At 33.5% G+C, this 12638-nt stretch overlaps 1 non-coding gene across 1 annotated transcript; it reads right to left on the bottom strand.

Annotated features, from left to right (window-relative positions):
* Positions 1-10144: 10144 nt before the first annotated feature.
* LOC129310187 (U5 spliceosomal RNA) lies at positions 10145-10261 on the bottom strand. The gene has a single exon (XR_008593030.1). It is a non-coding gene; the product is annotated as a U5 spliceosomal RNA (small nuclear RNA).
* Positions 10262-12638: the final 2377 nt, after the last annotated feature.

The raw sequence follows: 12638 nt of genomic DNA, 5'->3' as shown, positions 1-12638 counted from the left end.
TTCTCCTTCAGTTTTTCGTGCTCTGTTTTCTGTTTCTTCTGTGCATGTGTTTCTCATTCTTTTCTCCAGCCAAACAAACTGCCCCCTTTCTGTTTTATGTTCGGTCTTATATAGGGGATGGAAAGGGTGAATCATTGCTCTCCTGCTCCGCTTCTTCCTTGCTGCTGCGTCTTCTGTGCGTGCCGAAGTCTCTGCTCTATTTTTCTACATTTCTGTCTCTATTTTTCTGTGTTGTCCCATCTGCTTTCTCTGTTGTGCCATTTCCTTCATGCATGCGTGCGTCCTTGGTTCTGTTTCTTTTCTCCTGCTAGCCGAAAGCATATGCGTACGTGTTCCGGTTGCTTGCTGTTCTTTCTGCTCTGTTTTGCTTCTTCTACATTTTGTGTCTGTTGCCTCTGGTTCTTTCAACGTCTGCAGCTCATGTGTTCGTGTGTTTTGCTGTTTCTGTCCTTTTTCCTGCTGCATGGCCGAAAGTGTGTGCTTGTTTTTGTTTCTGCATCTCTGTGCTTGCGTTTCTTTGTTGTTTCTGCATTTTGTGTCTGCTGTGCATGTGCTGTGTTGGTGCATGTTTCAGCCTTGCATTTTTTTGTCCACTTTTGCTGTATATATTTTAATTTTTAATAACTCTCTTTTTTTTATGTTTATTAATTTCAAAAATTGGATTAAGGGACTTAAAAAGAATTGATTTTGGATTAAGCAAATATTTTTGAAAATATAATCCTAAAAAGAAAATATAATAACTCTTTTAAGAAAATATAATCCTAAAAATCCTAATAGCTCTTTTTTTTTATGTTTATTATACATATTTTTTTATATTTTTATATATTTTGGTTATTTATTATTAAAAAAAATGTTCGGACAAAATACGATATTCACAGTGAGTAAAAAATTTATATGGTTAGGCTGGCACTATGGAACATTCGGTGTAGCATATTATAGGCTGATACCATAGGTAATCCGGTACAATGTATTATGAGACTGTTACTATGGGACATCTAGGCAGTCTGGCAACTCCCTAGTGCCTATTAGTATGTGGTTAAGAGTCAATAACGCCTCTATCATAAGTGTGTAAAAAGGAAAACCATAGTCTATAGGTATGTTAGATTACCTTTGGCCAAGTGTTTCTACCACCGAAAGTGTGCTCGGGTCAACAAGTGGTTGATCCAGGAGAGCCTGTGATTTCATGTCGAGGAGCATTGGAGGTTTGGTGGTTAGACAATCATGCTAGTGTGTATCTATATAGAATTGCTTTGAAAAGATGAATAAATTATATTATACATGTGTGTGTGAGAGAGAGAGAGATATATATATATATATATATAACTTTAGTTTTGATACTTTGACATGGTTATTTATGGTAATAGGAATTAAATAAACCATATTGGTTATTGAAATTTTTATCTCACCCGTAAGCCTTTGTAAAGTTTTAGGTGTAATGAAATTGTTGTTATCAATCTTGAATATGTATAAGTTGCCATAGGATTCAAACATGCACATAAAGTTGTGACTATGATATGTTTTGATGAATTTGAGTTCCTAACCCTCGTATATGAGTAAATGGTGAAATGTCTGGATGCGCTAGTGGATAAATGTATATGTGTGTGAATATGTGATGTGTGAAGTGGATGGATAGTGTTTTGGCCATGTATGAGATTATCAAAGTGAAAATGTGATTTTGGCCTAAAGTATAAAATGGGCAATTTAAAAGCCAAATGTGTGTGGTTAATCAAATGTGTATTGTCCATTTGGACATGTTCAAGGCCCAAAAAGTGGCTAATGACATTTGGTTTCAAACAAGATTTTGATAAAAAATGGTAAAAATGCATTTGGGTGTGTAATTTTTAATAGAAATATCAAATTAAGATAAAACTAGTGTCATTAGTTAGATTTCGAAATAAGTTTTGTGTAGGCGCTTGAATCATCCTAATCGGACATCTGATGTAGAAATGGTGCGCATCTGAATTTCATATCAGAAACTATCATTTGACATCAAATTCAATTTTGTGCACCGCAACACATATACTCGTATACTGTAGCGCACGGCACAGACCAAGCAGCTGTGGCCTTTGTACCACATGTTGTGGCACATGTGGCATGAGCCACGATGCACGGTGCAAAATTGCACTTTATTTTCTTGTATGCACATGTTTCTTTTGGCATTCAGTACCCAAATACTTGTTGCTTCAGTTGTATATGTGTTAGTGTGTTAGGTCTTATAACCTAAGTGATTTATAAAATAATTTGAAATCTTTATTGGAATCCCAAGATTTTCAATACTTTCAAACTAAATAATTTCAACATAATTAGATTAATTATAATAGAGTGTCTAGTAATATCAGTAAAGGGCATTACAAGTGAAGCTTATTAAGGGTTATCAAAGGAAGAGGAAGACACAATTGCTAGCAATGTTAACAAGGTTCATTAGTATTCTGACAGTAAGGAGCAGAGCATGGATCAAGATACTGTTATGAATGAAAATAATAAAGAGGTAGTGTATGGTCAAAAAGGAGGTACTAGAAATAGTCTGAAACCATGGTCTCATATTTCTTTTAAGGACATACTGATCAAGAAGGACTACATTGGAAGTGGAAGAAGATTTTGAGGTTATGTTTCAAGAGTGGCTCAAAGAAGAGGAGGAAGTATCTTTGATACTCACAGAAGCTCAATGGTAGATTTTTAAATAGATTATGCAAGTTGATATGCTAGATGATTAGTGGAAGAAGTTGTGCTTGCCCTAAAAAGATGCTCTAATTATGACATTAATAGAAAAAGATTACGTCTTGAAGAGCTATAAAAAAGATTAGAAATTATAATGGGGTCATCGAATTTTAAGCTGGTTGAGATGGCCAACAACTGTTTTGCTCTCTAATTTGAAAATAAGCCTCTCAGATTAAAGCTGCCGAATGAAGGACCTTGGGTAATGTTAAGACATTATTTAGCAATCCAACGATAGAGTCCTATTTTCAACACCATTTAGTAACAAATTGCAAAAGCTTGCTATATAGGTTAGAATAACAATCTTACCACTACATTGTTTTGCGAAGGATATGTAACGAGAAATGGGAAATAAGATTGGTAAGGTGCTCAAGGTTGACAAGAACACATTGGTTAAAAAAGCAATCTTACTGTAAAGATGGAAAGAGGAAGATTTTCTAGGATCAGTATAGAGGTGGATTTAAACAAAAAGCTATACTCAAGATTTAGTATTTGCAAACAAGTGTTCAATGTAATTGATAAGGGCCTTGAGATTATATGTCTTAATTGCAGGAAATATGGTCATAAAAAAGAAGAATGCCTTTTGTTGAAAAAAGAGGAGATTTTGACGTCAAAACCAACTACTGAAAAGTCACTAGGGAAGAAAGCAGGAGTTCAAGTAGGCCAGAGTCTAGGAAGTTTAACCCACTACAAATCTATTTAGAGGAGGAGTACAGTGGATGGATGCTAGAGAGGAAAACCTGCAAACCTAAATTGTCTAAACCAGATTGGGGAAAGAGTGATAGTCAAAACCAAGGACAAATCAAGCAAAGAAGGTCATCACCCTTGCAAGCAAAAGATGCATCTACCTCGCGATTTAGCATAATGAAAGAGATGGTGGAAGAAGGAGAGGACACTATAGCAAAATCATCTTTTAACAAAAAAAAACCAATGTGATAGAATGGAGGCAGAAGGAGGCTTAGAATCTTGACAATATGTATGAAAAGATGGGCATGGAAATAAAGGACAAGAAACTGGTACAAGGGAATAGATTTTAGCCAATGTAAAAAGGAAGAATAAAGGAAAGTCAACAGGAAAAAGCATAGTAAAGGAGGAGGAAGAGTTTTCAAGTGGACCCCATGGTGACTAAGTAATGTAACAGTGGACCCTGCATTTAGTTTTAATGCCCCTAGATTAGACCAAAAGCTATTTGAAGCAATGGGCCTAAAAAAAGGTAAGAAGCAAATTGGGTCAATGAGTAATTTATCTTCAAATTATAAGAAAGATGAGACAAGGAAAGGCCTAAAAAGGATAAACACTTGTTTTAATTCAATGCTTCAATCTTTAATAATAGAAATAATGTAGCTTTAGGCTTAAGAAGGAAAAAGAAGATCTACAGGACTGGAAAAGGATCACCAATTAAAATTAGTAGTCTCAAAAGAAATTCAACTTCTAGACCAAAGGATTTATCTCTTTTAATGAAACACACAATCAAGAAACATAACCTAGTAGAACGCTCAATGATGAGAAGGGGAGAGTTGTTCCCAGAGGTAAACTTGAATGAGAAGGGAGAGTTTAAATAGAAACAAAGAAAATTCTATGGATAACGGGACAAGAAAGGACTTTCAAATTAACCTTATAAAGCAACAAAGAAATAAAGAATCCATAGAAAGCATCCATCATCCTACCAGGCTCCCTGATTCCAATCATAAAGGTTCTGCACAAACTCTAAGTACGAATGGAGGTATGGAAATGCAAGATCAATTCTTTGAAGTTGATGAAGAAAGCCTACAAGGTGAAGCCATTATGGCACTAAGTACAGATACAGAGGGGGTTAAGTGAAATCTTATAGGTAACTATAGTCTCATTTCCTTTTCTATATTGATGTGTTTATAAAAGTAGCTTGGAATTGTAGGGGAGCTACTACTAAATTTTTCCCTATTAAAATTAAGGATTTCTTGAGAGGAAAGGATGTGAATATTTTGATCTTCTTTGAAACAAGAGTCAATGGGTGTAAAGCTAATAGAATATGCTAGAAACTTGGTTTTTCTAATTTGTTATGAGTTAAAGCTATGAGTTTCTCTAGGAGTATCTAGCTTTTATGGAACATTTCTTTTACGGTGATCAATTATATCTATTCTACTACTCAATTACTACATGTTAAGGTGAAAGATTTGGGTACTGATATTTCTTTTGATTTGACTTGTGTGTATGCTGAAATTAATCATTATTAATGAAAAAAATTTTGGGAAAGTTTAGAAGTCCTTAGGAGTTATGTAATAGGGCCATGGTTAATTATAGGAGATTTTAATGCTTATTTATCTTGTGAAAAAAAATGTAGGGGTGCTGAATTGAATTATTTGTCTATAAAGCAATTTGGTAAGGGTATTAATAAGCTAAAGCTTCTTGAGGTGGATTTTATTGGGAACCAATTTACTTGGGAGAATGGGCGAGTTAAGGAGTGAATCGATTGGGCATTTTGCAATAGTATTTGGTTTTCAAAATTTCCTAATTATAAAGCTTTCTACTTGGGGAAATTTGGCTCAAACTATTGACCTCTATACATTAAGAAGTCCTCTTATCAACAAAGGCGAAGGAGCAAACCTATCTTTAGGTGTCGAGCTGTATGGTTTTTAAAGGAAGGTTTTGTGGAAGTTGTTAATCAAAGCGAGGGTGTCGATCATTGGAATGAGAAAGTTAAAAAATTTAAGGCAGCTACGATCTATTAGAATAAATTTAGAATTGGAAACATTCCAAGGAAGAAGAACCACTTATTGAGGAGATTAGAGGGCATTAACGTGGCAAGGAGAAGGAAGGACTCATAATATCTTAAACAAGTAGAGGCTGACCTTTGGAAAGAATATAATAAAGGTTTAGTTCAAGAAGAGCTTCTTTGGTATCAAAAATCTAGATGCAAATGGCTTAATTGGGAAGATAGGAATAGTAGATTTTTCCATGCTACTACTAAAGTCTATAGAAGAAATAATTATGTGGAGGCTCTCAGAGATGAATTGGGCAACTAGGTTTTTAATAGTGAGCAGTTGAAAGGTATGGCTCTGGATTACTACAAGAAGCTTTTCAAGTCTGAGCCTTCCTTCCAACCACCAATTATGTCTAATAGAAGTTATTCGAGACTTAGTGAATTGGAGAGGGCAAGTCTAGCATGAGAACTTTCTGATGAGGAGAAAAGGCAAGCAACTTTTGAGTTAGGAACTTTTAAGGCCCTAAGACCAAATGGCATTCAAGTAGTCTTTTATCAACAATATTAGAAATGTCTAAGGGCCTCAGTTTATGCTCTAGTGAGGGATATTTTCCAAGACCCCAGGAGCATTAAGGAGGTTAACAGTACACATATTGTGCTCATTCCTAAAATTGATCATCCATAATGCATGAAGACTTTCGCGCTATTTCATTGTGTAATGTAAGCTACAAGATTGTCTCCAAAATTATTGCTAACAGAATCAAAAGGCTGATGAAAAAGATTATTGAAGACTACCAGAGCAGTTTTATTGCTAGAAAATAGAATAGTGATAATGTAATAATAGCTCAAGAAATTATCAACACCATGAGGAGGAAAATAAGGAAATAGGCTTTGTTGTTGTGACAGTGGACCTAGAAAAGGCCTATGATTAGCTTGAATGGGCATTTATCTAAAGATGTATTGAAGAAGTGGGGCTTGGAGATAGATTGTGCGAGATCATTATGGCTTGTATGAGTACCTTGCTTACTAAACTTCTTTAGAATGGAGAACTTACTTCAAAAATTGTGCCTTCCAGAGGCTTGTGACAAGGAAATTTGATATCACCATATATATTTTACTTTATGTATGGAAAAGTTGAACCACATCATTAATGATGCAATTATAGGAGGAGAATAGAAACCAATACAGCTAATCAAAAATAGTCCTTGACTCTTGCATTTATTCTTTGCTAATGATCTTGTGCTTTTTAAGGAAGTATCTCATAAGCAAATGGATATTATGGATATGTATGTCCCACTTCTGTGCTAGCTCTAAGGAAAAAATGAACAAGGTCAAAACTAAGCTTTTTATCTATAAAAATATGAGTCTACAAAAGAAGCAGATGATGAGTCAAACACTAGGAGTTAGGCTAACTAAGGATCTAGGGAAGTATTTAAGCATTCCCCTCATTCACAAGAGGATCACTAATAGCCTCTTTGTTCCTACCCTAAAGAAAGCAAGAAGCAGGATGTCTAGTTGGAAAGTTAAACTACATTACTATGGTAGGAAGATCCATCCTTGTTAAATGTGTTATCTCAACCCTTCCATCTTATTACATGCAGACTATTCTTCTTCCCATAAGAATTCTAAATGAATTATAGAAGATCAATCATGGTTTTCATTAGGGAGATAGTGAAGAGGCTTATAAAGTACATCTCCTCTCTTAGGACACTTTGCATAAGCATAAGGATTTGGGCGGTTTAGGTATTAAAAACTTGAAGTTTTAGAATAAGGTTTTTATATGGAAGTTGTATTAGAGTTTGTTAACTAATGAGAAAGCTCTTTGGGTGCAAGTGTTGAAATTCAAGTATAAGTATGGTGATGGAGAGTTTCCAAAAGTGAAGAAAATAATAGGGGCTTTGATCACATAGAGAAGTATAGTGAAAGTTTGGGAGTCCTTACAAGATAGGCTTGGAAAATTTATAGGGTCAAGTCGCAATACCTCTTTCTAGTTTGAGAGGTGGATCCTTAACAGAATGCTATTGATTGATTATGAGGAGCAGAGCAGAGAATACATAGATATTATTAAATGAATGAGTAAAGGATTATGTTCTTCCTTCGGGTAGATGGGACACTATTGAAATGAGATCATGGCTTCCAGATCACATTGTAAATCTCATTACTAGCTTGAGAGCCCCCTGTGAGGAGAGAAGAGAGGATAAACATTTATGAATTTTTTCTAATGACAGGAACTATTCTGTGAATTCTAGCTATTATGTTCTTTTTGCTGGTAGGGAGGACCATATAGATCCCATTTGGCACAACATTTGGAGGTGGAAGATTCTTGAGAAGATCAAATCCATTCTCTAGTTGCTGGTACATGATAGAGTACATACAACAAAGTTACAATAGAAGAGAGGATTAGCATTTGTTAAGCCTTGCCCTTTAGGGTGCTTAATAGTAAAGGATTCTATGCATCTATTCTGTGATTGTCCACATGCCAAGAAATGGGAGAATGAATATGTACAACCAAATGAGATGGATAAGTTCTTAGGATTAGATAGAAGGGAATGGTTATCATGGAATTTAACACACCATGTTAGGAATCGTTTTACGGGGATTGTTTCTTAGAATGTCCTCTTTACTTATACTTATTGGAACATTTTGACAGATAGATGCAATACTCTTTTCCAAATAGGGGAAGAAGATTTTATGGAGGATCCACATTCTTTCCTATTCAAAATGGCCTATATTGCAAACTTCTTACTCAGATTGAGAAGCATCACACATTTGACTTGAAGATTGTTCTCAACAATTGAGAAGCGTTAACTTTAGGTTGGAAACAGATAGATATGTTCTTACTGATGGGCATAGTTCGTATGGTGAAATTCTAAGAGATACTACTGGAAATTAGATTTTAAGCTTCAATCAGAAGGTGGATCATGTTCCTAGTTTCTATTAGCATTGCAAAAATTTATGGCATTTTTCATGGGTTGAAATTATGTCGAAAAAAGGGACTTTGAACTGTAGAAGTCTTTTGTGATAATACGTATGCCATTTCAACTATCACAAGGGATAATCATAATTATCATCCTTTCTGTGATATTATGAAAGCCATGAGGACATTACTTTACAGAAGCTAGATTGTTAACATGCCTTTTATCTATAGAGAAGAGAACAAGGATGCTAACTACCTAGCGAAGTTGGCTCATAGTATTCCTTGTGATTTTAATTTGTATCGAGAATCTCCTCATTAGGCTTGTTTATGCTCTATTTGAGGGGCCTTTTTTTTGCCATTTTCTTATTGTTATTTATTTCTTCTTAGGTTGTACTCGTTAAAATTCCTTTGAATGAAGTTTCCTTATTTTATTAAAAAAAATACAAGTATTTTCAATGAGATGCGACCCTTCTTCCATGATATGCAAGCTCCCTTCAAGAAAATATAATTAGCTTTCATTATTTGAATATGCATTTTGGATATCTTGAAAATTTATACTCAATGTTTTTTTTAAAAACAACGTGTAGGTATATTTAATTATGTGTGATCATTCTTCCACAATATACAAGCACCCTTCAAGGAGATGCAATTGGTTTCTATTTATTTGAATATTTATTTTGCATATCATGAAAATTTACACCTTGCTTGACATATTAGCACCAAAGGATCTTGTTTAATGTATTGACATCGAAGGATCTTGTTTTACATATTGACACTAAATTATTGATAGCAAAGGACTTTGCTTAACTTTTGTATTTTTAATCACAAGGTCAATCTAGTCATTCAAAGCTTTAAATTAATGCTAGTGAAAAGCCTCATATTATAAAAGTTTCCAAGTTCCTTTTAATAGTCAAATTTGTGGTTAGGTGATTTTTAGTAATTTTTCCTATTTAATATTGATTTTCTTATCAGGTTGTACAGCTTTCAAAATATTGGGGGGAGAGCAAATAAAGTTCTTCCCATGCTCCCTAGTCTGGGAAGTGCTAGTCACTGGTTGGTTAAGAATTTGCATATTTTTCAAATGTGGGATCCCCCAACTCAATCATTCTGTCCCATGGAACACCACATTTTGGGATAGGCTCAATTCATCAAGTTATTTAAATATATAAAAAGCTCATATAATCAAATTCAATATTTTACACTTCATGCTTTTTGGTTTATTTGGGGTAGCTCGAATACTTAAATGGTTAAGTTTTATTTTATTTTTCCTTTTTATCTAATTTCAATTTTTCTTAAAAAATTATCCCTCCGTTCAAAAAGGTAAGGCATTTTTAATCAAATCTCACTCCTCAATAAAATAGTTTTTTATTTTTCAACTAATCATATCTTTTCATATTTACCCTTATTAAATATCTTACAATAAATATAAAGTCATTATTGATTGGGGCACTTTTGAAAAAATGTCAATGATTATACCTCAAAAGACTAAAAATGCCTTACATTTTTAACATCCAACACCTTAAAAAATGCCTCACATTTATTAACAGAGGGAGTAAGATTTTCAATGTTTATCCTATTTTAATTTTATTTCATTAATAATAAAAAAATTGAGGCATGTACACGATAAACTCATTCAAATTTGAATTTGGCCTAAATTTCTTTCCACTTATTCAAGTTACTTAAGGAAGATTTTTTTAAACTATCAAGTATAGCCTTAAAATTTTTCAAACATGACCTAAATTTCCAATTCTAGTCACCACCAAGTAAGACTAAAAAGCCTAATGTTGCCAAAATTAAAATTGAAAAATCTTACAACTTCAATATAGAGCTCCAAATCAAACTGAACTAGGACTCTTCAAAAATAGGCGCATGCCATTTGAAGCAATGAGCACACGGTATTCTTTAGTAAAAGGTGAAAGAATAGTTCGCTATGTGCTCATTACGTGGCTGCATGCTTTTAAACTATCCTTGGCTTCCCCTTTTATGTCCCCTTCACCTTAGACAGTATCTTCAACTTTTGATGTGGGACTTTTGGAAACTTTACATCACAAATTAGAGTATGCTAAACAATTTAAATTTAAATTTGGCTAAAGGGGCAAAAATACCACAAAGCAGTCAGCCACGAATACCCAGTATCATAAAGTGACAAAAAAGGCAAAAATACCCATAACGTTACATGAATGGGTACAAAAGTAATCAAACCATTAACTTTGATCTAACACCATTAACTTTGACCATTAAATGCTAATTGTACATGTCACGTGTCAGTCTTTTTGGCCAGGGGCAAAAATACCCACGAAGTTGTTGGCCAGGGGCAAAAATACCCAAAACGTTACCAAAGTTGGTATAACAGTAACCAATCCATCTAGTCCCTTAAATGTTGATCATTTAGCTGACACCAAAGCAAAAGTTGACTATTTTTTTCACTGATGTAGACAAAAAATATTCCTAGGTGAAATTCTCTGGAAGTTAATCGATTATTGTATGAATATCATGTGAAAAATTGTCATTTTAACTGAATATCAAATTAAATTGCTTGTTTCTTTGTAGCAGTGATGAAAATCATTTGAAAATTTTGAATCTATCATGAATGCAATTGCTTAAGGTTGTGATAATGTTCTTAAGCTATATGTACTTAGTCTCAATCTTCGATTTTGAACAACCTATCTTACTATATTAAATCTCAGGTTTTATAGACAAGAAAAATGAGTAGAGAGGAAGAAAGAAAAGGGGCGAGATATGTGGTGATGGAAAGAAATTATATAGCATTGATTTTGATGGATTGGATACTATTGCACCTACTAAAGTAACATTATAGGTACTCATACAATGATCGATCAACATCTGTAAAAATTCATCTTGGAATATTTTTTGTTTACATTAGTGAAAAAATAGTCAACTTCTGCTTAGGTGTCAACTAAACGGTCAACATTTAAGTAATTGGATGGATTAGTCACTTTTGCACCAACTCTGGTAACGTTATGAGTATTTTTGCCCCTGGCCAACAAGTTCATGGATATTTTTGCCCATTTTTCAATCAACATCAGCAAAGACCGACATATGGCATGTACAGTCAACATTTAACGGTCAAAATTAATGATGTTAGGTCAAAGTTAATGGTCTAGTTACTTTTGCACCTATCCATATAACGTTATGGGTATTTTTGCCTTTTTCGTCACTTTAGAATACTGAGTGCCCGTAGCTGACTACTTTGTGGGTATTTTTGCCCCTTTACCCTTTAAATTTAAATAGGTTAAAGAGATTGTGAGTTCCTCACAGGCTTCCAAAATTAATCATATGATCTTATATATTGTAAAATCTATCATTTTAATAGAAAACTATTGAGTAGAATGACCAGTAATTAACTTATTCTTTCTTTTTAAAAAAGATTATTAAGTAGGTATATTGAAATACCTTGATAAAGGGCACGTTCTTTAATAAGGTGTGTGACCTTTTGTAAAAAATGATAGTGAATATGAAATTCAAAGTAAAAATAGAAGAGTGAGATATGCAAAATTACAAATTACAAATTTAATTTATAGTGTAAAAAAACTATGTGTAACACTACTTTATTAAGCATATAATTGATACAATAATCAAGTATCACTTATGATAACAATAAATTATGGGTCAAAATTTCTTTTTTATATAAAAAATTGGATAGAATCTCAGATTAAAGCTTGACATATGTCTAAATAAAGAGAAATGTTAGTAACTATATTATAATAATCAAATAACCAGCTCAGCCATATAATCGAACCAAAAGTCACAACTCAAATCACATTAAGTTCAAAGCCAACCCATCCAATTCATTAGATAATTTGAGTGCATAGCAAAGTTTAGATCCAAGCATAAAATAAAAAATTATTGGTCCAAATTTTACAACCCAACATTCCATTAAAACATTCATAGGCAAGCATCACAAAATTAACAAGGTTATGAAGTTATTACATTTGGCATATCTTAAAATGTCACACAACTCAATAGATTTAGGTCTTAAATTGACAAGATCAGAAATAGATAGCTACTTGTCTACGTAAGCCCTCTTCTTCACCTGAAATTGTTGAAAGAAAAGGGTGAGCCATGGCTTTCATAACTTTTTATCATTAGTCTTTTTGATAACACCATGTTATAATATGGATAAATTTAAGTATGTATGCATAAAGGAATCATCCTTAGGCTTAGACGGTTATGGATCCCTTAAGTATGGTTGATATTGGGTACGGTCACAACCCATGACCACCATTTGTAGCATGATCTTAGCTATTATCCTCAATATGCATGATTACTATCAATAATCAAACATGATCACAACTAATAAATCAT

Source organism: Prosopis cineraria, unplaced genomic scaffold, assembly GCF_029017545.1.
Source record: "Prosopis cineraria cultivar Desert tree isolate PC_DT_omini unplaced genomic scaffold, ASM2901754v1 PC4, whole genome shotgun sequence".
NCBI lineage: Eukaryota > Viridiplantae > Streptophyta > Magnoliopsida > Fabales > Fabaceae > Prosopis > Prosopis cineraria.
Note: the sequence above shows the minus strand (reverse complement) of the source record. Positions and strands in the feature narration are given on the sequence as shown.